The following is a 25,729-nucleotide window of genomic DNA, read 5'->3' as shown; positions in this document are numbered from 1 at the left end:
TGCTCTAAGTAAGTGATTTAATCAGCCAGTCAGCATGCCTGTTTCCAGAAATGCATACTTTGAGCTAATGGGGTGTTTTAACTTTGGCTTGCCTATTAGTTTTTTTTTTTTTTTTTTTTTAGGTAATACAGCAAAATAATTGATGGGATGCATAGTGGACTTTGCAGTCAGGCAGACTGTAGTTCAGCTCTGAGCTATATCATCTTATTGCCTCTAATTTGGGCAACTGACTTAAGCTATCTGAGCCTCTGTTTCCCTTTCTGTGAAATTCAGTTGTCAACTTGGATGATGCTGTAAAGATTGATAGACGTATACTGAACACTTCACTACAGAATTCGGAACATAGTATGGAATTGTGTGTAATTTTAGTTATTAATGTTATTGTTAGTCATCCTTTTCTGTTTACAAGCTGAATAGAAGTCAGGAATGGAAGAATGGAGCCAAATAATACCCAGGGTTTTTAATGGCTTCCTAAGTATTATTCTTCATTTAAAGGTTTAAAAAACCCACACAATTCCGCTAGATTGGCAAGTTTTTCCACTTTTCCATATTAACTGAAATGAAATCATTGGACATCAGCTAGTTAAGTTAGTATTGTATGAGATGGTGTTTTTCTATGTTTTCATAATTGTGAAAACAAATCCTAGAATCATTAATGAATAGCAATGATAGGACTTTCAAAATATCAAACCGGTAAGGCATTTTTTGAAGTTCTGAGTTACTGAATATTCCATGAAAAAATATTCTTTTCTTCTAAGTGTACTTCTTTATTTTGACAGAGAGAGAAAGTACAAGTGGGGGAGGGGCAGAGCGCGAGGGAGACAGAGAATCCCAAGCAGGCTGCACACTATCAGTGCAGAGCTCCACGTGGAGCTTGAACCCACGAACGGCAACATTGTGATCTGAGCTGAAGTCAGATGCTCAACTGGCCGAGCCACCACCCAGGTGCCCCTCCCAATATTCTATGCTTACATAAATTTGTAAGGATCTGGACAAAATTTAAACAATACCAATTTCCGGATAGCCTTTATTAATGCGCAGTGAGGTTCTCCAAAAAGAGTATAAGAATTTTTAAGACTTATTTGATCATAAATCCCCTTTCCAACACAAAACTTCATCCACTAAAATGTTATGGATCAAGTTTGGTATATGCTACGTTAATCATTTTTAAGACAGATGTATGTCTATAATCTCTTGAAGAATCTCTAACTTGAAGGCTAAAATATGGTATATATTTTAATAATTTTTTCAATATGAGAATAGTTCAAATTTTCCAATACAAAAATACTTCCAAAAGTACTCCATAAATTACATATTCTTCATAAAAGTAATGTATTCAAATTTTATATTCTTTTTTTCCACCTATGCCTTGTTTTTAAATTTTTTACAAAGTAGCATGTGTACTGATGTTTCAAAATATTTACTGTCACAAAGGAGCATTATGTCCAATATATATAAGAAATGTACATTCTAAGCTTCATGTTGCTCAATGATAACAAGGAAACAATAATACTTATATCAGAATCATTATAAGTACAAATGAGATAACACATTCACAGAATTTAGTTTCAGGCACCAAGTAAGGACTCGACAACATTATTATGATCTATTTATTTAAAAGAAAAGCAACTTATTAATCAAGAAAAAAATAGGACAATTATGAAGAAATCTCAAAGAATTCTGATTTAAATTCTAAGAAGGCACTTAGGTGTCCAAAGTGTTCATGACCGATTTCTTCTGTAAAGGTAATGTAAAAATACCAAAAATCACAAACCAGAGTGTGCTTCTTATAGCTATAATAAAATGTCTGTAAACACAAACAATGTATATACTTTACTGGGAAAAAGAATGTTAAGTAACTTAGACAAATACGCACAACACAAACACACAGAAACCCATTGAAAATGGGAAGAAATGGAAAAAGGTAGTTCTAACTCACACAGATATTTGGGGAAAACCAATTTCAAGCAGTAAGATGCCATCAACAGACCAGAAAGAGTATGGTAATGAAAAATATGGTGCCCAAGTGCCCAATGCCTAAGTTTGAGTGCTGCTTCTAAGACTAATTAGCTCTCCAACCTTTGCCTAGTCACCTCCTTTCTCTATGCTTTAGTTTTTCTTTGGAAAATGTTAATAATAATGCCTATTTCATATGTGTGCAAGGAAGATTAAATGAGATTATATATATTGTATTAATTTTTTGTTGCTGTGTAACAAATTACCACAAATTTAGCAACTTAAAACCATGCCCATTTATTAGAATATAGGTCAGAAGCCCTGCACTGTGTGGCTGAGTTCTTTGCTTAGGATCTCACTCTGTGGAAACCAAGGTGTCAGTTTGGCTGAGTTCTTGTCTGGTAATTGGGGGGGCGGGGGGCGGTGGGGAATCTACCTCCCAGCTCATTCTTTTTGGCAGAATTCAGCTTCTTGTGGTTATAGGACTGTTTCCCTGTTTTCTGCTTGCTGTGGCTGAAGCTGCTCCCAGCTCCTAGACGCTGCACACAATCTATGTCACAGGACTCCTGTCTTCAAATCAGCTACAGAGAATCTCTTGCTTTGAATCCTTCTCACCTTAATTTCTCACCTCTAGATTTAAAGGCTTCATGTGATCAGGTCAGGCCCACCTAGATAATCTCTTATCAGGTCACTGATATGGGACCCTAATTACATATGCAAAATCCCTTTACCTTATAATGTGAACATAGTCACAGGAGTGATATCTCCCCATATTTGCAATCCTGGGGGTATACAAGGCGTGCACACTAGGGGAATAGAGATGCCGCCTTAGAATCCAGTGTAATACATATGTAAAATGCTAAAATAGTGCCTGGCATGTGGTAAACACTAAAGGTTTGAGCTCTTATTCTTAAGGAGCATCTGAAAAACTCACAGAAATTTTTAAAAATAGCAATGCCACAGTTATGGCAATGGTGTGGTAAAATGATATCCCAACACACCATTAAAGAAACAAACTGGTAGAACCTTTCTGCCAGGTGATTTGGCAATGTGTATTGAAAGCTCAGGACTTCCACTTCCAGGACTTTATCCTAAAGATATAATCAGAGATATACACAAAGGTATGTGAAAGAAATGTTAATTGTACTTGATTTATAATAATAGACACTTAAAAAGAAACCAAGCACCTTCCTTTAGAGTTTTAGTTAACTATTATGACATAGGTATTAAATGAAATGCTATGTAGCCTGAAGCACAAAAATAAAAATAAAATAAAACAAAAACACAGTTTTTGAAAAATATTGAATGAGAAGGAACATCCTCATGTTATAAGTGGAGAAATTATAGGTTACAAAAGTGTATATATGGTGTTACTCAACTCATACTCTTTCCTGGAGTTTTAAGTGACTTTTTGGTAAGACATGGTCACTTGACAAGGGAGGGAGTATACCCTGACCAGTCTCCTCAGATTGTTGTAGGTAAGACTAGGCTTCTAGAGACTTCTTGGGGAGACCCAGCATCCTTCCTAGAGTGTGAATTAGGCTTTTGGCAAGACAGAGTCACTTGATGAGGAGTGGACCACCTTGACAGTGTCTGGCCATGCCCAACTATCAGAACCACAAGAGCATCCTCAAGAGAAGACTTAGCATCATCTCCTCTCAATTTGTGTGTGCGTGTGTGTGTGCGTGCGTCTGTGCTGTCGACATTCATTCAATGACTCAAAATGCAAATAGTATGGTCTAGTCCTTCATTCCTAATGTATCACCCTGCTTTATATTAAACTGGCTAAATTACCCTCTCAGCCAAGATTTTAGAGAAGGGCTTTGGTTTTGTTTCAGCTATAATGAAAGACATCTGCAATACATAATACATAGCAATGGAGGATGTAGAAGTTAACAATTATTAGGAAAGCACATACAGGGCACATTCTAACACTACACAACAGCTACTAACCCATTTACAGGTGGGAAAATGTTGGCTCAGAGAAATTAAGTAACTTGCTGAAAAATTCCTATTTAGGAAATGGGGACACCAAATTTTAAAGCAACAGGCTTCCCTCGTTTCATCATACCGTGATTCCTAATGTTTCCTAGGACTCTCAGTTTTTAAAAATATCCTCTGGAAATTTAAATGATTAGCCTAATTTAAATCCTCTGCAGTACATTTCACTGTTTCCCTGTACCTGAAGGCAAATTAGTGGTTAACAGTAACAACACGCAGATTGCTTTTTTCTCCTAAGCTTTTTCCAGCTCCAGCCTCTCAGATCTTAATTTCAAAGTAACAGATGTGTTTTTAATTGAGGATCCAGATTATCACCACGAATTCAGATTAAAGAAATTCTTCCCAGTTCCCTCTCAACCCAAAGGGGGAGGTACCAAATTCCATAATCTTTGGAACTAGCATTTCTCCAGACTCTATAACCCGGGGTAGTTCCCACTACCTCTTGTTCTCTGCAACTAAATCCTTGATAAAAATCAATGCTCAGATCTCTCAAGTCCCTTAATTGTCCATTTCTCCTTTGGGGATTTCCCTCTATCCTTCTCAGACTCTATTCACTTGCCCTACTTTCTGTCCATGTTCCCAGGACCATGCTTTCATTTTTATTCTGCCTCCATCTCTAGGTCCAGCTATCTGTCCCACTCCTGTTCTAGTTTTTGGTAATCAACCTGAGCCCACGGTTGTATCCTAGCTCTATAGTAAGTATCTTTATTGTAGGGGAAATAAAGAGAATATAAAAACACATTTGTGTGGTTATGGAAGTTTACTATTTAGATATTTGTGCTGTCTGGTATTATAATTACCTAATCAAAAAAAATCAACCTTGGGTATTTTGTTCTGTAAAACTTGCCTAATAAAAACAAATGTTTAAGTTTTTAGGGCAGATCCATATAAGTTCTAATCTATTATTTAAAAAAATAATTTCCATTTGTAGAAAGATCGATGTACCCATCACTCATAGTAGTTCTGACCTCAAAATGGCAAATTATATTTTCCTTTACATTCTTTTAGTGATCTTTCTTGGCTCAGTTACTTCTTATTACATCATAAATTTAACATAAAAATTAATAACTTACAATTTTCTTCTCTTAATTACTAATCATCTCTTGCCTTTTGCATGTCTGGGTTTATATAAAAGTATTAAAATGTTGTTGTAAATATTTTAATTCAAAATCTGAGCATTTGACGGATATACAAATAACTATTTTAATATTAGAAGCAGTATTAAGAATGTTATATTATTTTATGTACTTCTCAAAAGGAATTATTAGATACAGGATAAGTAATAGTATAGTATTCCATTAGGTAGATCAAGAAGAAAGAGAGAGAGAGAGAGAGAGAGGGAGAAAGAGAGAGAGAGAGAGAGAGAAAAGAAAGAAGGAAAGAGAGAAAAGACTAAGAAAACTTTGGTTTTTTTTGGACCTAGGAAACTCAAGATCATTTTTTTAGGGGACCCTGAAGTAGAATTATGAAACTTTTGACTTCTAACAAATACACAAGAAATAGCATAATCTTTTTGATGTTTGAAAATGTAAATTAAGTCATCCATACATTCCTGTTTGCTAACATTTTCTTCCAGCCAGCCATATACTCTTAAAACAGTATTCTGTGTCATAGGGTGACTTAATATTGTTTAGGACTGCTTCCACTTAACTATGTGGATGGAAAAACTCATCCAAGGACACACACAATAACTTTTCTTTGGTCTTTCTTCCCACCTCTTACTACAGAGATCTGAATGGGGCGTCGGGGGTGGGGGGCGGTGTGGATCTTCATCTCTCACAATGTAGCTTCTCCTGCATCATCTGTTGTCATGGTAATAATTGTAGCATTGCAATTTTAGTACTACAACAGAGCACACTCCAGTGGAATCAGATTGGCAAACACAATCTGTAGGATGAAATCTCTCTCAACAAGGGTCTGTTGTGCTTTGGGACATTTTCCCCACCCTTTCTTTGTGCTTCCTCAGCTATCTAGTCATCTGGTCCAATCTCTCTTTAATGATTTTGTCCAAGACTCTTCAGGGCCAAGAGGACTAGAAGCATAAATATGATCCACACAATTATTTTTATAGATTTCATATCAGTTAAGGAAAAATTTCCAAATAGTTTCCTGTAACTAATAGAGTATATCAACATTAAAAAAAATCCATCAACAGCTTTTAGTCTTTAGGAGCTTTTCTGCAATTCTTCTAAAACCTCTATAAGTCACTTGAAGATAAAGAGAGTCACTTCAACCAAATAATGAATGGTTATATTAGGTCACCAAGTGACATTTTTAGCTGGAGCCTGCCTGACTTTCAAACAGAGCCAGAGTCCTATAATCCCTGAGGTAGCAGGTAGTGGTTGTATGTTGGACTTTTTAAAAATTTTGAATAAGCAACTTTAGAGAGGATGGTGAATAAAGTAGTTATTAACTTTTTGTTTCCATTTTCCCATGAATATTGGTAATCATCGACTTATTCCATCTTCTCTGCCAAACTAAAAGAAATATTCCTTTATAGTAATAAATGAACGCTTACAAACAACATCACAAAGTGGTACCAATGTATCTGAGTTGGTCCTATTTGAAACCTGGCAGATAAGATGGCCTTCACTGTCATAAAATAATTGGTAAATCTAGAGACAGAGGTAGTTATAGGGAAAAAAATTAAGTAATCATTTTGTTTTGGGAAGCACTTTGACTCCCCTCCCCTTCTAACTTTTTTCTAAATTCTTCCCCCCCCCCCCCCCCCAAAAGAAACTATGACCTTTCCAGCCCTCTGACTGGTCAGGTTTTCTCACTTTACCTGTTTATCTGAGTCACTAAGTCCTCTCTAGGTGTGTTCCTTAATTTCAGACCTTTCCCTTTTCCCATGCTTTTCCTCTAACCATGGAGCTGTGTTTTCTTACGAAATAACAGGCTAATGAGTACACCTTTGAAAATATAAGTCTGATCTTGTCACTCCATGACTTAAGCCCTGCGGTGGCCTCCATCATATGTAGAGTAATAGCTGAAGCTCTCACAGGTGCTACACAATCTAGCCCCAATACCTGTCTAACCTGATTGCTCACTGCTCCCAGCCCAAGACCTGGGCACACACCATTTTTTTGGCCTGGACTGCTTTTCCACTGCATGTCAAAATGGCTGGCCTCCTTATCACCTCCGCGTCTTCATTGCTGCTTCCCCACTGTGACATTAGCTCTCCAATCAATTAAAAATGAAATGTTCTCAATTGGCCAACCTTGTAATCACTATACCACTTAACTGCTTATTTTTCTCCATAACATTGATCTCCATATGACATAATATATATTTAATTTGTTTATCTGTTTATTATGTGTCTACTCCTTTCTCCAACAACACCCAGTAAAGAAACACCATTAGAGAAAAGAATTTTTTTCCTGTACTGTTACTTTATCATTTTAATGATAAGATAGTCACTAGTTCCTGATAGAAGCTCAACAGACGTTTACTAGATAAATAATTAACCTCTAAACTAAGGTCAGAAAGGAAATGAATCACATTTCTTGTTTTTTTAAGTTTATTTTTGACAGCGAGAGCAAGAGCAAGAGCACGAGTGAGGGAGAGGCAGAGGGAGAGAGAGAATCCCAAGCAGGCTGCATACTGTCAGTGCAGAGTCCGATGTGGGTCTCAAACCCATGAACTGTGAGAACATGACCTGAACCGAAGTCAAGAGTTGGATGTTTAACTGACTAAGCCACCCAGTGCACCCCAAACAAATCTCATTTCTATAGAATGGTGTGAATGACTAAATGAGGGCACTCGGATTCACTTTCTCAACAATTAGCATTTAGGTATAATGGAAAGAATGAGTCAATTAGTATTCAGAGTTGAGACTTGTAGGATACAATGAAGTAGAAGCAGATCTGTCAAAGCCAAAGCCATGTGCCAGCTGGGGATATGAGGAATCAGAAAATACAGAAACAGAGGAAGCCAGTGAGAAGGACTTGGAACAAGTACATCCCAAGGAAATGTCACGACTGCAACAGAAGGAGACTACGAGGTCGGTGAGAGGCACAAGGACCCAAGGTCACTACCTTTTTAAGAAAGTCACTCTAGTTAGACTTGTTCTGTATTATCAAAAGGCATAGATAGGAGTGTCATCCTGAGGTATAATGGCTTAACATATTACCTTTCCTTGGTAGCATATATTGTGCAGCGTCTTGTAAAATCAGTTTGTTCCTCCAGCTGATATTTTCTAGCAAAGGCATTTCGGGCATTGTGCTGGGTGATTGGAAAAGAGAAGGTTTTGATTTCTTTGTCTGTTAACCCTTTGGAGTCATATATCCGACCATCCTTTGTCCTTCTTGTAGAGCCAAAGTCCAAGTTGGGCTTTAAATTACAATGTAATCTAAAAATTGCTCCTTTAATTTTATAAACAAGATTAATAAGGGAAAGGGGGATGGGGAGCGTAAAACCTAATGGTGCGAAGGACTGCTTCTGAATGCAAATGGGGGTGTTGGCCAGGTTTTAGAGCAGCTGAAACTGGGAAAGCGTGGGGAAATGACATCGACCTGAGTAGCAGCTTCCCCCTTTGGCCTGCGTGTGCATCTCTACTTCACCACAGTTTATACTACTTACTACTGGCTCTCTCCTTGGCTGTGAGACCATTTATTAGGGTGCCTATGCTAGCATAGTGATGCAAACTAGCCAGGTCTGAAAATCCAGAGGGGCCCCTCAGAACGAGCCAAGAGGGCCCTTGGCTTTGCACAAGATAGAAATCCAATGTGAGCCAAGAGGAAGAGAGATCAGAGTTTATTGAAGATGTAAAGAGAGTGTAGATATGGACAGAGCATCCAGGAGACTTGGAAACGAGAGTGAGTCTCATCTTTGCTTGCGGTCTGGGGTCTTTACTGAGGATTGTTGTCGGGTACACATGTCTTCTCAGGCATTGGGAACAAAAACTAGTGAGATATCCTCCATGAGTGACTTATGCCCCGGAGCCACGTGTCTTAGTGAGTCAGTGGTCTTGGACAACCCTGCCCAGTCACTCCTTAGGTGTTATCTATCATGCTGGAAGACTCCAAAGAAATTATTAACTCCTTGACCTTTGTAAGTAGGACATACATTATCTGTTCTATAAGGCATGTATAAGGTGTAGGTAGAAGTCTTAGCAAGAATAAAAGCAGGAAAAGGAACAACAACAACAAAAAAGTAGTTTTTCATGGATTCTCTTAGTTTCCCTGTCTCAGTAGGGTAGAGGAGCATTTCTTGATACCTTTGTTACAAGCAACAGTAGACAAAAGAGAGGACTGAGGTGACTTCATGATTTTATTACATCTGACCCTCTTTACTCACCGAGGTTCCCTGCCACTGGCGGGATTTGTGTTTGCAGCCACTGATCATCTTAACACTTACTCTGTAACTATGAAGAAATTATTATTCTCAGAGGTTTACTGACTTGTCTAAATTGGCATTAACAAAATTTTTAAATGCATCCGGCTACCTCTGACTGTCTTTCACTGGCCATCTTGATACAGAGAGTAAGGAGACTCAAATTAATATTTTATACAGTAAAAGATTTAGAGACTGTGGTTTACCCTGCATACGATCTATTCAGCCAGCTTCGTTGGCATAGGACTCAAATATTCCCTGTAGCTATGCTGAATTGACTGGAAACATGATAAGGCATCTGAATTCTGCAGGTATAGTCATTCCTAGCAACCAATTTGATTTTTGACGGACAAAGAGCCCCAGGAAAGTAGATGCCTTTGTACCTGAGAAAAAAAGAAATCCCAAGCAAGATAGACATGCCCTAATCAGTATGCTCTGGGTATGACAGCATGCAAGTGAGTGATCTGTTTTGTTCTGAACTCTGGCTCTGTCAATGACAGTACACGATTTACTAGAACAAATCAAATAAGTGTAATTGACTCCTGTTTTGACGTTTCAAAACACTGAACCATATTTCCTTTGCAGTACTCTGATTCCACATTCTTAAATTTGATTTTTTCATATAAAATACCTTAGTCAAAAGAAAGAATGCAAATAACAATGCATCAGGGTAGAATTGTTTTCAGTGCTTTCAAACGTTACGGAAAGAATAATTTCTGCACGGATATGATGATGTGGTCGATGTGGGTCAAAAAATTGCAGCCTCAAAAACCGATTTGGAGACTTGGACCATGCAGTGGTCAAATGTTTCAACGCTCTGTTGTTCCCGTTCCTGTTACAGGTACATGTGACAGCGCTGCAGCTATGAGTGGAATTTTAAAGGGGAAGTTGGAAGAAATTGACGGCTCTTCACCCTGCTGCTCTGTGCAGGAATCAGATGATGAAGTTTTTAGCTGTGACGGTGCTGACAGTGTTGATAGTGTCAATCTGTCCACTTGTAATCTTTTCACTGGTGAGTATCCGAAGCCATATTTCAGGCTGTACTCTAAAGTGTGTTGTATGGTCGATTCCTGGAGTTTCTATCTTTATCCACTGCCTTTTATCTGCTCCAAGTTTTTCATCATATCAGACTTATTTGTAAAATGTGATATCATTTTGTTTAATTAAATCTGAATGGTATCCTTCTGTTCATCTCTATGGAGTAGGTATGAGAGGCAGAAATGCGTCCGATTGAAGGTAAGCAATTGAAAATGATCTCGTATGCACCTTCAGCTTTCTGAAATCCATCTCAAATCCATTTCAAAATCTGATCAGTTGAGCTCTTTTGAAATTCTAATAATACTGGTCAATGAGTTGTGGAATTAGCAGTATTGAGTACAACACATGTATTTCCTACGTGAGAAAACGATGTTTGTTTTTAAAAGAATGCTGCTCTGAAATCAAAGGCCTGAAAGCCATCAGCTTCTATTGTTCTTAGAATACTAGTAAACCTCAAACTTGAGGCCAGATTCATGCACTACACTAAGTGCAGCTTTCCGCACGCATATACCTTTCCTAAGCAGTTAATGTGAACAGCATCATTTGGTATGGTATGTAGTATGTTCTAACTTAAAATTCTAGCCATTTCAAACTGCCTTCCCTATAACTGGTACACATTGACTGATTTTGGATTAGGTGAATCTTTCCAACATCTCTGTGTGCCTTCAATCCCAGTCATTAGGGAAAGAGGGATCTCTAAATTAGTTTTAGAAGTTAATCATACAAAGCAAAACTAAACAAGGTCAAATACAGTCCCATAGGATGATGGGTATAAACTTCCTTTTAAAGCACCATTACATACGTAAAGCTAAAAATTATCCAATACAAAAGAGAAGGGTTTTTCCATAATAGATTTTTTAGTATTATTTTTCTGAGGCGTGTGGGTTTGGGGATTTTTAACTTATCAAAACAACCTTTTAATATTCACACTGATGATCTTGCAGTGTGGCTCTATGACCCCTAAAATTCCATTTTTACCCTCTTTCCTCTACTCCCAAGAATTCAAAGGTTTGTTTGATATTTATGAATTCTCTCTCATCATTGTTAGAAGCATTTAGAATAAAAGTAGGTATAATTTTATAAGATTGTTTAGTCTTTGTATTATTTATTTCTTGACTAAAGTACCACTATTGTGAACTTGTGGGAAGTATAAAAAGTAAGGAGGAGATAAAGAAACACTTAGAAGAAGGGATAACATAATAGTTGTTTTGAGAATGAGATTCTTTAGTTACATGGAAAGGTTATTGTCAGTCAGTGGGTTTTGGGTGGATCGGTTTGTTTGTGATTTATCTAAAGACTTTCCCCCCTTCCTCTAAGCGACTGTAGCCCTTGTGGATGGCACACCCCCTTGCTGTCACCCACAGTGCCTAGAAAAGTGCTGAGCATTGAATGATGCTTAGACTCCTTTATTGAATGAATGGATTCAATTTAGATAATTCTCTCTCTCTTTTTTGCAATAATTGTCTTTTTTTGACAATAAACATTGCACCTATTTAAAGTTTACAACATGATGTCATGATGTATGTATGCATTATGAAATGATGACCACAATCAAGCTAATTAACATTCTGTCACCTTACATAGTTACATTTTTTGTTGGTGGTGGTGAGAACACTTGGGATCTATTCTCTTGGCAAATTTCAAGTATGAAATACATTATTTTTTTCATAATTTCAGACAACCTTAAAAGCCAGAGAGAATGCATCTACTGGATATCTTTATCCTTAGTATATATTTAATTTCAAGACCCTCAGGGACCCTATTAAGCACCTTGCCTGTGTACCTTGGAGAGCTCTCCTTCTCTAAGCCCGGAATGCCACAGGAGCTGCCTAGAATGTTTCAACTTTTTCCCTTTAGCCACTCCTAAAAAACATCATCAATCTAGACTCTATTTCTTTGAGATACAACCTCATCCAGTGCAGCAATTTCCACATGCCAGTGTTGTTTTTTTTTTAAACCTTCAGCATGCTTTCAACCTCCCTGGTGTCTATGTCTCTCCTAAAGTTACAAATTGACTCTCTCCTGGAAAAATCAATTGTAGGACTCTCTATGCAAGATACCCATCGATTTCTATAGCTTGTGAGTTCACAAAGTACCTATAATGTTCATTTAAACACCATCAGGTCTCACAATTGTGGCTCAAGATGCTTTCCAGATGAAAGTGATGTTCTGGTGGCTTAGAGGAGTTTGAAAAATTATAGGCTAGACACTTGTTATAAGTACCTGAACACCCTGAAGGGTAAAAGTTTGAATGGAGAGTGGTTTTATTTTGATCAAATAAACTATTTGATAGCTATTTTGACATCTGTTTGCAACTTTTCTGTTTTATAACCATCACAAGAGTCTGTGGAGGAGGAGATGTCCAGTGTGCACAGAGGAGAAGTCAGGCTGATAAAGAGAGTAGATTCAGAGTTTCATTAGCATTCTTCCAGCACTGTTGTTAATGTCCTTTTCTTAGTAAATTTTCAAGGGTTTTGAGGGAAACGTTTGCTGATACTACTCTGTAAGGAAGTGATATGCATCATTGAACAACTTGTAATTGAATGTGTGATCAGCACCATGATTTGAGATAAACAGTGGGGAGGAGAGTAAGGAAAAATGGTTGGAAAATGTTACCTATGGATGATTTCCTATTATTGTGAGCTGCTCTTATGCTAATCATCAATATGAAACTTTACTAATGATTTCATAAAGCTGGGCAAATTGAGGAAGAAAACCCATTTAAATTTTTTGAGAGAATTTAACACTATGTAACAGCATAAGACAAAAACAATAGGAGAGTCAACCCTCAATTTGAATTCAAAGAATGTTAGTACTAGTAAGGCCTTTGAGAACATCTAGACTGTGTTTCTTATTTTAAATACGTGGAGACTGAGGCCCAGCGAGAGTAACTAGACAAGGATCCAAATGTCAGCTATTGGCGTAGGACTTTATGGTAGATCCTCAGAGTCTACCTTTCTACTAGACTGTGCTGCTCTCCGATGGGTCTTTTACATCACTGACTAGATCGAGGGACCCATCTAATCAACAGAGAGACACTGGCTGTACCTTTTGTGCCAGCTCCTCTTAGAAATAGAATGAGCCTACCTTTCCGTAAAGGTGTTTAGCATTTCATCACCTCTTGCCTTTTTCTTTTTCTTTTTTTTTTCAGTTAGTGTTGTGGTGAAAGTTAGTATCTTCTGGATGTAATAATATAGTGCCAGTGATGAGTTTATGAATACATTCAATGAGCAAAAGAAATAGTGGACAGAGAATTCAATTTGACTGTGAATGAACACTTTCCCTTCCCCTTTCTGTAAGTAAGTGACAGGGCAGACTGTTGAGACTTACCTTGTACATCACTGACATTGATGGAAATATCTTACAGCAAACATGTTGTTTTACATTTACATGAAGGAAATTGGTTCGTCTTGGTGACATAATGCTGCTTGTGATAATGTGAAAACGTTACAATGAAAAGAAGATGAGATGAGGTATGCAGTGTGCATCTTTAACAGCAGCTAACAAATACAGGGTTGTTTCATTTACTTTAAAAGTAAAAGCCTTTGTACATTCCACTTTTGCCAGAGGGGTGAATGGGCATCCTGGACTCCCTGGGAAAAAAAAAAAAAAGATAATGATATCTTTCTATCCCTTGAACTCCAGGACCCTACATTACTTGTTCAATAATTCAAGACTTCAGAAATGCACTTACCTTGCATTTCGATTAGACTCACTTAGTCACAGCTTCTGACTGAATGCAGTAATTATATTCCATTTTGCTGCCTAGGTACAGAATTGGCTTTTATATTTGCTTGTTTGTTTTAAGCCCTGAAAAACTTAAATTTGGCTTTAATCTTAAAAGCACAATTGGTCTGAATTTGAAATAAATTTTTTTTATATCAGTATCACAGTGAATCTGGAAAAACAACACTTATTGTTTGTGGTTTTTACTCTCAGTTAGCTACCATTAAAAAGTCAATGTGGGTAGTTCTAGTGGTATTAATGGTAATATTTCTCACATTATTCAAGTGATAAAGTCCTATTAGCATGGGATCCAAAATATATCATAGAAACTCTCCCGATTTCCCACATCTGTTACTTACTCAGGATGTCTATAGGTGGAATTGATATTGTAGCTGTATTTCATAAAAGTACAAGAATTATAGTTGCTATTAAATATTAGAGACCCTGTCTTCACATTAATGATCAGAATATTTTCATCTGATAATGTAATTTCTTTACAAATATTTCAGAGTATTTGCATTTTTTATAAACCTTTTAATAAGAACTACATCTTTATTTTGGGGGCACGTAGGAATAGTCATAGACAATAAATAGATGATTGCCCAGTTGCAAAATGTCATGACTTCAAAAATGGATCCAAGTGAAATTTAGGTGATTAAAATTCTACCAACCACTTCTAAGTCCCATAATCTTTTGGCTTTGGTTTGAATACCAGAGGTTGACTGGCTTTATACTTGTTGTTTATGATGGTGACAATGAAATCATAGTGCCTGAAGCAAATGTCCTTGTGTTTCTCAAAAGATTTTAAAATTCATCATGCAGATTAGGCAATCTGATGCCTTCTGACAGCTCGAGGGAAGTGTATTTGTGTGCATGTGAATGCAGGAAAGAATTAAATCTGGTCCTCCAAAAAAAAAAAAAAAAAAAAAAAAAAAAAGGAAACAGTTGGTGCTATTTCTGAATTGGCTGCGATATTTAACCATTTCACTCTGGAAAGTACATATTTGTACTCTGAAAATGTTCCTTTTTTTTTTTTTTTTTGTCTGAGGAATTTGGGAGTAAACTGGGAATGTTTTAGGGCCACAGAATTGTTGTAGCATATGTCTTATATGTTCAGCTACAGTGATCTGGCATGAACTAGAATAGTTAAATGTCTCAAGTTTACTGAATTCATTTGACAGTTGGATTAGGGTTAAAAGTATAGTTTTTACACGTAATGAAGAATGAACAATCATAATAAATATAACAAAAGATAAAAACTTCATTTTCAAAGGCCAGCACATAAAAACTAGAAAGAGATTTTTTTAATGATACTTAATTTTCAGGTAGGAAAGTATAATGAATTAAAACTGAAATGGATGCTCAGTTTTTTGCATTTGTTTTTATCTTATCTCACAAATATAATAATAGAATAGTAATAAAGATTGATTTATGTAATTTACAATTCTAGGACTTCGAATGAAATGTTATGAAACTTGATTTACATAATGAACTATTAAATCACTTTAAGATCCTTAATGGATAGCTGCAGTGGTCTTAATTAGCATGACAAAAAGACCCCCAAAAAGCAAACTTTATTAAAACAGTTTACAAAGCATCATGAAAGCTAGTGAAGATTGCTAGACAGAGTGCTGAAAGCACTAGGTGTTTCTGAATGAAATGCAATAGTGAGTGTCATTAACTGTGATATTGTGAAGACCCGAAATGCATTTAATACTATATATTTTTATACCAAGATTGGATGATAATGTTAATGGATCTGTTGTGAGATAAAAAAATGTACATATTTAGTATGAAATCATATTAATAAAATTACTTTTAAATATTCATATTGAAGAATACTTAATATATTTCATCTTTAATATGCTCTAATGCTTACATCTTTTACATTTAAAAAAACCTACATAATTTAAATCTTAACAATTCCAGGGTTTGCAGTATTTAGTGCTATCCCTGAGAAACTTGGTTTGGAAGAAATAATGATGATTAATTTAAACATAGTTACTTTTTCTAATATAGCCTGTCCTATTTCTCAGTTTCTTCAAAGATATTGTCCACGATCTTCTTATGTCTGATCAGACTTTTTGCTGTTTGCTGTTTCTATGACAACCCTCATTTTAGCTTGGAGAGAGTAGTACATATTTTAGATTTATATACATTTTCAGATACACACACATTTTAAGGTTCTTGGGTGGCTTCATCATTTAAGCATCTGACTCTTGATTTCTGCTCAGGTCATGATCTCGCCTTTTGTGAGTTCAAGCCCTGTATCGGCCTCTGTGCTGAGGGTGCAGAACCTGGTTGGGATTCTCTCTCTTTGCCCCTTCCCTGCTTGCATGTGCACTGTCTCTCTCAAAATAAATAAATGAACTTTAAAAAAAAGAATTTTTGCCTCCATAATAATTAACATTATGCTGAAAATTATAATGGTCATTAGTCAACACTAAAATTAAATGCTGTGCTAAGATCATGGCTACATAAGACATATATACCATACATTTGACCTAGATTTTTTAAAATATGCATAAAGTTAGGCTGCAAAAGAAGATCTAAAGCATAAACTTAAGTAATATATGGGCACTAATAAAGAAGCATATATACTTAAAAATTCCCCTTAGTATGAAGTAAATAAAAGTTTTTTTTTTTACTTTTTTACATTTCAATTTAAAAATGAATGAATCCAAAAAGGATAAATGCAGCTTAAATATTGTTATTTTCAACAGAATACCTTTCTTCTTCTTCTTTTTTTTTTTTAGAATTCACAAGCTTTTTAGCCACAATATGGAAAATGGTTGCAATTTATCTTTACAATTATTTTAAACTCCTTGATTGTAAGGGCTGCATCCTGTATTTGCCCCACAGTGCTTAATGGTAATAATCATGACAAGCATTATTGAACATTTTATAATTTGCTAGGCATTGTGATAGATGCTTTAAACAAATTATTTTATTTCATTCTCATAATGTTAGGTCCTAAATAAATTTATTTTTGATTGGCATGTTCATGACTTATATTGAGAAAGGATATGCTTAACTGATCAAATGATTTGTCATCTTAAACATGACATGAATAGACTTAAATGGGCTAATTAACTATATAAAAATTAAGATTGTTGGATACAATTGAAGTTACCTTCAACAGGTGCAGACTTATAGGAAAAAAAATGCTTTTATACCAAATGTTCATGAAATTCATTAACACGGTATTGCCAGTGAAATCACTCTCTAAGCCCCCTGCATAGCTTTACCAACCTTTATGATAAGTCAGAAATTCTAAGGTTAGAACATTGAGATATTTTGAATCAATACATTTAACATTTATTCATTACTTTCAAAAGCTGAATGTATAAATATTTTAGCTTTATGGATGACTTTTGCAGTAATTTTTTATGGTAAAAAATTTTACAGAATCTACATACCACACAATTGGTTTAACAATCTATGGAAAACCCATGCAGTGGATTACCATGTGGCCAATAAAAACAGTTGAACAAATGTATCTATTGACATAAAAATATATTCACATTAATTAAGAAGTTTAAAATATTATATTACATTTTCAATTTTCATTTATAAAGTCATATGTATGAGGTATATAATAAGATCTAGAGGTAAAAAGGCAAGCACATATTTTCTATAGAAATATAGAAAAACAAGACACATTTTCTCTGGATAGTAAAATAATGACTAATTTTTGTTATTTATATATTTCTCAATCTTCACACTATCTACATATTTTCTCAATTTATTTTCATATATTTTAGCCTAATAAGATTTGTGTTCATTCATTCTAATAGCTTTCTAGATTTTTCACTAATATAATAACAGCTGTCATGACATGCTTGTAGATAAATCTTAGGATAAATCCCTAAAGATTATAATTCAAAGGGTTTCATTTTAATTGCCCTCCAGAAAGATTTACCAATTTATTTGCCCACTTTAAGTAATTGAGTTCCTATGACCCAACATCTTGCCAAATTAACTAGGTATTCTGTGATTGTATGTATGTGTGTGTTCATAGATAATGTGTGTATACACACACACACAGGCCTTGTCCAATTTGATAAGTAAAAACTGATATTCTACTGCTGTTTTAACTTGAATTTCTCTGAATACTAGGAAGCTAGCTAGTCATATATTTACCTTTTTGTGTGTATATAAATGGTCCATTTGGGGTTTTTTATAGTAGTGATTTTTCTTTCATCATTTTATAACATTAAGGATTATTTAATGAGCAATAATGTCTTTCCTATTTTGCCATTTGTCTTTTAACTCTGTTAATGTTTGCCTTGGAAATATGTTTATGTGGTCAAATGTGTCATGCATTTGGCCTTTAGGAAATGCTTAGAACTTCTCTGCACCCAAGATTAATTGCAAACACAAATAATTTCTTATAGAATTTTTTCTATTATATATTTAAATCTTTAGACCAATTGAAAATTATTTTGGCATGTTGTGTGAAATAGATAATTTTCCAGTTTCCCTAAAATCATATATTGAATAATATATTTTCTATTAATATGAAATTTTGTTCTTATCTTGAACCAAATTCTTATAGACATAGGATCAGTGTCTGTAATTTCCTTTCTGTTTCATGATCTGAATGGTTATTCTGAAACCAACAATAGTGTTATATTATGACTCTGTAGTAAGTTTTATTATCTCACATAAGAGTTCCCAATTTTCCTTAACTGGAACAGAAACACAATACACTACCATACTCTTTAAAGGCTCTCTATAAGCTATTTTCACATGATCGTTATTTGAATTTTAAAACAATATTGTCAAGTTACCAAACAAACCATTGCTATGTCATGGGAATTACATTAAAATTGTAGGTTAATTTGATTCACAAGGAAGATTAACATCTTTACCACATTGCCCACAGTAAAATTTTGTGCTTTTCTTCTTGCCATGCATTTTCCTTGCTGAGTTCCTAAATTTTTAAAATATTTTTGTGCCTATTAAGAATGAGACTTTTTTTATATATGCTGTAACAGATTATTTTTGGTACTCAAGAGACACTTTTTTTAATGAAAATGCTTTCAAGGTTATACCTTTAATTTGGCCATAGGGTATTCTTTATCCTACATGAAGGAGGTATCCTGCTGCTAAGAGTTTTTGATTAATAATCGCTATAAAGTTACATCAGATTCCTCATTACTATGTATCAAAATAGTCCTATTTTTTCTTTGACTTGTTAATACTATGAACTGGAAAATAGTTTTCCAAATATAAAATCATTATTGCCTTTGACCCTCTTACATCATAAAGCAATTTAATCTCACAGGAGGAGCAAATTTAGTCTAGCAATGTGTATGCATTAAAGGGCCCTTAGAAATGTTCGTGGTTAATTTAAAATCCATTTTCATTGGAAAAATGTTTCATTGAGAATGAACAAAGCTGAAGGCAACAGTCTTTCTGATTTCAAACTATATTACAAAGCTATAGTAATTAAAACAGTTTAGTACTTACATAAAAACAGACACATGGATCAATGAAACAGAATAGAGACCCCCAAAATAAACTCATGATTATGGTTGATTAATATTTCACAAAGGGACCAAAATATTCAATGGAGAAACAATAGTCTCTTCAGTAAATGGTGTTTTTTGTTTGTTTTGTTTTGTTTTAGGTCTTAAAAAATTTATTTTTTAAAAACTAAAATGTGCATAAAAGGAAACTGAAAATCACAAGAAGCAAAGAACAAAATCATCCATAATCACAAGCAGTTTAGTTTTACTTCTAGGTCCCATTTGTGTATTTACACAACTAAGATTAATGTAATTAAGATCATGCAGTTATGTATCATGCTTTTTTACATACATGAATATTTACCATTTCAGAGTCCTCAAACTATGAGTATTTTGATAACCAAGAATACACCAGCCCTATCTGAAAGAAAAAAAAAATGTAATCCTGCTTTTCTTGGTGACAAAAATTTCATAAAAGACAAAAATCACAACAGGCCTCTAGACAGATATTGGCAGAGTTACAATTTAAATACTTCATTCTCTTAATGTTCAATTAAAAATGAAACCAGGAGATGGTGTTTTGAAAACTGAATATTCACATACAAAAGAACAAAACCAGACCCCTATCATTCACCATTCACAAAAATTAACCTGAAACAGATTAATGACTTCAATGGATTAAGGACCTGAAACCATAAAACTCCTGGAAAAAACATAGGGGAAATCCCTTTGACATCAAACTTGGCAACAAGTTTTCAGATGTGACATTAAAAGCACAAGCAATTAAAAGCACAATAAGGCAAAAATCCACTGGGACTACATCGAACTAAAAAGGTTTTGCACAGCAAATGAAACAATCCACAAAATTAGGGCCACCTATGGAATGAAGGAAATATTTGCAAACCTTATATCTGATAAGGGATTAACATCCAAAATATACAAGGAACTTAGTCAACTCAATAACAACAACAACAAAACAATCCAACAAAAAAAAAAGACAAAGGACCTGGATAGAATTTTTCCAAGAAGATATATAGATGGCCAAAAATACATGAAAAGGCAATTAACGTTACTAATTATTGGGGAAATGCAAATTAAAGGAATAATGACATCATCTCACGCTTGTTGGAATGGCTATCATAAAGAAGACAAAAGATACCAAATATTGGTAAGGTTGTAGAGCAAAGGGAATACTTGTGCACTGTGGGTGGAAATGTAAACTGGTGCAGCCACTATGAAAGACATTATGGAAGATCCTCAAAAAACCAGAAGTAGAACTACCACATGACCCAGCAATCCTGCGTCGGAGTAAATATCCAAAGGAAATGCAATCACTCTGTTAAAGAGATATCTACACTCCCATGTTCATGGAAGCATTATTTATAATAGCCATGACATGGAAGCAACCTAAGTGTCCATTGATGAATGAATGGATAAAGAAATGTAAGATATCCATCTATCTATCTCTGTTTATCTATCAAAATATAAAATGAAATATAAGTCAGGCAAGAAAGAGGAAAATCCTGCCATTCGTGGTAGCATGGGTGGAGCTTGAGGGTTATGCTAAGTGAAATAAGTCCGAGAAAAACTGTATGATTTCACTTATGTGTGAAATCGTAAAAAAAAAAAAAAAGAAAGAAAAAAAGAAAAGCACAACACACACACAGCTCATTGGTGGTCACCAGATGTTAGAGAGTGGGGGGAAATGGGGAGATGTTAGTCAAAGGGTATAAAAAAAAATAAAATAGCTCAAAATAGACTTCAAATTCAGACACACACACACACACAAATGATAATAAGAAGCATATGGTAGAAAAATAAAAAAAACAGTACCAATAACCCTTGCATGTTTGATTTTTCATTTTAATTTTGAATGCCTTTAAAGTATTATCTTGTTTAATGCTCACAAAACAACCTATGAGTGAGGGGGGTGACCTTAGTGGTGTTATTCCTAATGTTACAGATGAGGAAACAGAAAAGACAGCATAAACCATACGCCTAAATTCACACAATTTGTACATGCTGGTACTGGAATTAAAACCAGCTCGAATGCCAGAGCCAGCATTGTTAATCACTACACTATCATATATGTTCTAAAAGCCATAAGAAAATAAAAATAATCATTCTAATTTCATGTCATGCAACAGATATAATGTTTCAAAATCCTTACTTTTTGAAGAACTTTCTGCATTAAAGACAAATGGTTCTTCAGGCCTCATTTACGTTAATACTGGTGAGAATAAAATGAAATACCACTGGAAGTGATAGAGATTGAGATTCCAGTCAAGTTTGATCACCTACGCTGATTGGCCCTAAAATTAGTTTTGTTAAATGCCAAAATTCTCATGTTCCTGTCCCTAGTACCTCCATGACTGAAGGGGTATAAACTCTTCCTACATATCAAGAGTCTATTAAGATTCTATTGCTATGAGAATTAATGGAGCACATTGTGTGTTGAAGACTGTACTGACGGTGTGTTACAGAATACAGGCAGAGTAAAAGCGTGTTTCTGCCAAGGAATATTCTTGATACATGAGTAGTCCAGACTAATAGACATGAAACCATGCTGAGAAATATTTTTATTGTGTAAATTATGTAGAATGGAGAAAAACTAATTCTGATATCTGAGAAACTTTGATCTAGAAGAGGATGCATCATTGGAAACAGATTTTGAGGGCGGTGGTTGCTGTAGTATATTCTTCAAACAAAAATACTGGCAAGTAAGATCTAACTCTGTTCTAGGTAGTCAAAACAAACAAACTGCTAATCACCTTTAGGATTCCAAGGATTTCTATTCTATAAAGAAAAACCCATTAATTTCTATTTTCCACTTAATTGAGGAGCAGTAAAAAAGATTTAAAAAAAAGTAAAAAAGATAAAGTACAGCAAAAGCTAGAAACAATAGTGTTCAGCACAAATAAATAGATATGGTGGTTGGCTGGGCCTTCTTTACCTTTTCTGCAAATGGGTTAAAGGATATATCATTCACTTACATTATTAAAAAAATTCTTTTTGAATTGTTGAGGTGGGATAAAAGAAAATGAAACTGCTCGTTCAGCAGCTCACATATTGTAGCTGCAGATTAACTTTAAATACATTTTTGTTTCTTTGTGGCCAGTTTTTGTTTTCATAGCCTCCATCTGGCATTGATCTGCATTCCTTTTGTAGTCTGATTACCAGGCATGAATCAAAGAAATCAACTGGCTCCTCTGTCATAGGACACTGGGGAAAATTACCTTTTCAGATTCCTTTTTTTTTTTTTTTTTTTTGTATTTAAATTCCTTATTTAAGATAAAAGGAGAGAGAATTCCTTCAGTACCTTCAGTATTGTAGTCAACCAAGACCTGTCAACATAACCACGTTCATTTAATTTCTCTTACTGGTAACACATAACTATATCCATCTTTAATTTCTTTTATTTTTTTATTTTTATTTTTTTACTGGTAATACTTGGCATTTTGTCTTCAAGCCTCTTTAAAATATTCAGTTAATGGTCACAGTTATATTGGTCAAGACTTTCTACTGCAAAGTTAAAAAGCCCAACATAATCTAGTTTAAACGAAAAAAAAAGACCTCTTAGTTCATGGTCATATCAGGCAAAATGGATCTGTGGCTCAAATGGCAACCTCAGTGTTCTCCCTGCCCACTATGACTTGGTTCTCTTCTCATAAGGAGAAGGCCTGATTTTCTCCTCCTGCATTTCGAGTTAAGGGTTTCCCTAATCTGTGGAATATATCTGCCTGCACTATACTCTTTTTTTTCAAATTTATTTGTTCGTTCATTCATTCATTCATTCATTCATTCATTCGTTTGTTTTGAGAGAGAGAGCACTAGTGGAAGAGGGACAAAGAGGCTCCATACTGTCAACACAGGCTCCATGCTATCAACACAGAGTCCAACATGGGGCTCAAAACCATGAACTGTGAGATCACGCCTGAGCCAAAATCAAGAGTCAACCGACTGAGCCACCCAGGTGCCCCTGTAGCACTACATTCTGGAAGGCAAGGAACAATCACTTCCATCCCTGGCTCCAACAACTTAGATGGTGTAATATCTTGTGACTTTGTGAGGATTGTCTTAATGTGTCAATTATGTGCCCATTTGTGTTCAGATCTGGTCTGCCCTTCCTCTGAAAATTATACCTTGCCCACTGATTGCCAGATGGACTCAGCAAATAAGGGGCACTGGTGGGACAATGGAGGGCAAGATGAAGGGATAAACCAGAGGATTCCCACCCGCTCATCGATGCTTCAGGCTGTACTTGCAGTGGTTACTGCATCTCCACCATAGCTCTGACCCTTGGTGTAATGGCCCTGCTTCTGTGGTCCCAGACTCCATGCAGCAGCCTTCCCACGTACCTAGCTCCCACGAGGTAGCACCAGGTTTGGAGCTCTGGTGACACCAATCCTTCCTTTGTGCCTCCAGCTGAGGAGTGTCAGCTTCTTACTATTACTGTATTCTGAGTTCCTTTCTTTTCTCTGTTTTGTTTAGCATTTCAGCTCTTAGAATATCTTTATAGCCAGTTCACCATAAGAAATTCCTTCCATTGGGCCACCTATCATTGCCTCTATTTCTGAGCTGGACCCTGACCAATAACCCTAGCATGTGTCAGGTGCCTTTCACTCAATCACTGTGGCCAAAGAATGAGGTTCTTTGATTGACTAGGTCTTGTTCATTTACCTGTTCACGTGGAATATGTTAGCAGAAAAAAATAGAAGGAAAAAAAAATAAAGCATGTTGGGCCACCAATGATAATGGCTATCATATCATAGCCATTTGATACCATAGTTAATGAATATGAAAACCTAAGTTAATTTTTTTAAAACAACCCCACACAATAAATAGTGAACAGTGGGAATATTCATGTTAATTTCTTTTTAAATCTATAAATACTTTATCAAAATTCTGCCCCTTTTTGTTAAAAAATAATGAGTAAATATAAAATAAATGAGAATATTAGGGGAAAGGAAAAATAAGGTAAAAACAAGACTGAGAAATGATGTTAGGTTACCCTTTTTCTGGTTAATAAAGAGAACTAATAATATATTAAAGATCTGCTTGAATCACGTTGTTTTAAATGACTTATCTTTACTGAAAAACATAAAATCAGAGATTATATGTCCATTTAACAGTTAAAGAAACTGATGTCAAGTAACTTGCCCAAAGTCACAGAGGTAAGATGAAAACATCGCAAGATGTCAAATTCTGGGGGCACCTGGGTGGCTCAGTCAGTCAAGCGTCCGACTTCCGCACAGGTCATGAACTCGCAGTTTGTGAGTTCGAGCCCCACATCGGGCTCTGTGCTGACAAGTCAGAGCCTGGAGCCTGCTTTGGACTCTGTGTCTCCCTCTCTCTCTGTTCCTCCCCTGCTTGCACTCTGTCTCTCTCTCTGTCTCAAAAAAAAAAAAATAAAGACTAAAAAAAAAATTTTTAAGATGGCAAATTCTGTTTTTTGTTTATTTTGTTGTTGTTGTTGTTGTTTTGGTACTCCAGAGCCCATGCACTTTATAGTACATCATCACTCCACTAATGTTTCTCCCTTGACCTGTATTGAATTTGCATTTCTCTACTCAGATTTAAAAAAAAAAAAAGTCTTCACTCAGGGTTCATTCATATTCACCTTCTGGTAAAATCACTTTATTATACACTCATCTATCATGAAAGCTTTCAACAGATAGACTTCTGTAACAAAATTCCCTTGTATAGTATCCAGAATGAATCTCTCTCCTTTATTCACCCTTTACATTTGACATTGGCATGATGTGTAACAATATAGTGTTATAAGCAGACCAGTTTGTGGACCAGTTTGTGACCAAATTAATTCCATGACTATATATACCCCATTTCTACCCACCACAACATGCAATATTTCTGAAATATGGAGAAAGTACATAAACATTTACTAAATACTAGGTGCCAGGAATTTTCTACAGGGGGATATTTGTGAGGCTCCTTACATCTTACTGTGGCAGAGAAGATAAGGACATATTCTTTTATAACAGAATGTCTCTGATTTGTTCCTCATTATTCTTTAAGAGAATGCAAGTGGTCAGGACAGCCCAGCAACCATTCAAGACTTTATTTGGGTGTTCCTACCCTGTGGGACAGCAACTGTGTGGTTTCCATGAGGGAAAATGCCCATATCATAACAACCAAGGTAGATACCACAGGCTGCCTCAACAACTAAAAATTGAGTGCAC

General features: G+C 35.4%; 1 protein-coding gene across 1 annotated transcript in view; it reads left to right on the top strand.

Annotated features, from left to right (window-relative positions):
* Positions 1-25,729, top strand: part of CSRNP3 (cysteine and serine rich nuclear protein 3) — a 212,192-nt gene that overhangs the window by 6,834 nt on the left and 179,629 nt on the right. Inside the window, exon 2 of the mRNA XM_019458184.2 lies at positions 10,133-10,303. The gene's annotated coding sequence lies outside the window, so the exon portion shown is untranslated. The remainder of the gene's footprint in view (positions 1-10,132; positions 10,304-25,729) is intronic.

The sequence above is a fragment of the Panthera pardus genome, unplaced genomic scaffold, assembly GCF_024362965.1.
Source record: "Panthera pardus isolate Hobbes unplaced genomic scaffold, ASM2436296v1 HiC_scaffold_10, whole genome shotgun sequence".
NCBI classification, from domain to species: domain Eukaryota; kingdom Metazoa; phylum Chordata; class Mammalia; order Carnivora; family Felidae; genus Panthera; species Panthera pardus.
The sequence above is the reverse complement of the archived record's forward strand: the minus strand, read 5'-3'. Positions and strand labels throughout refer to the sequence as shown.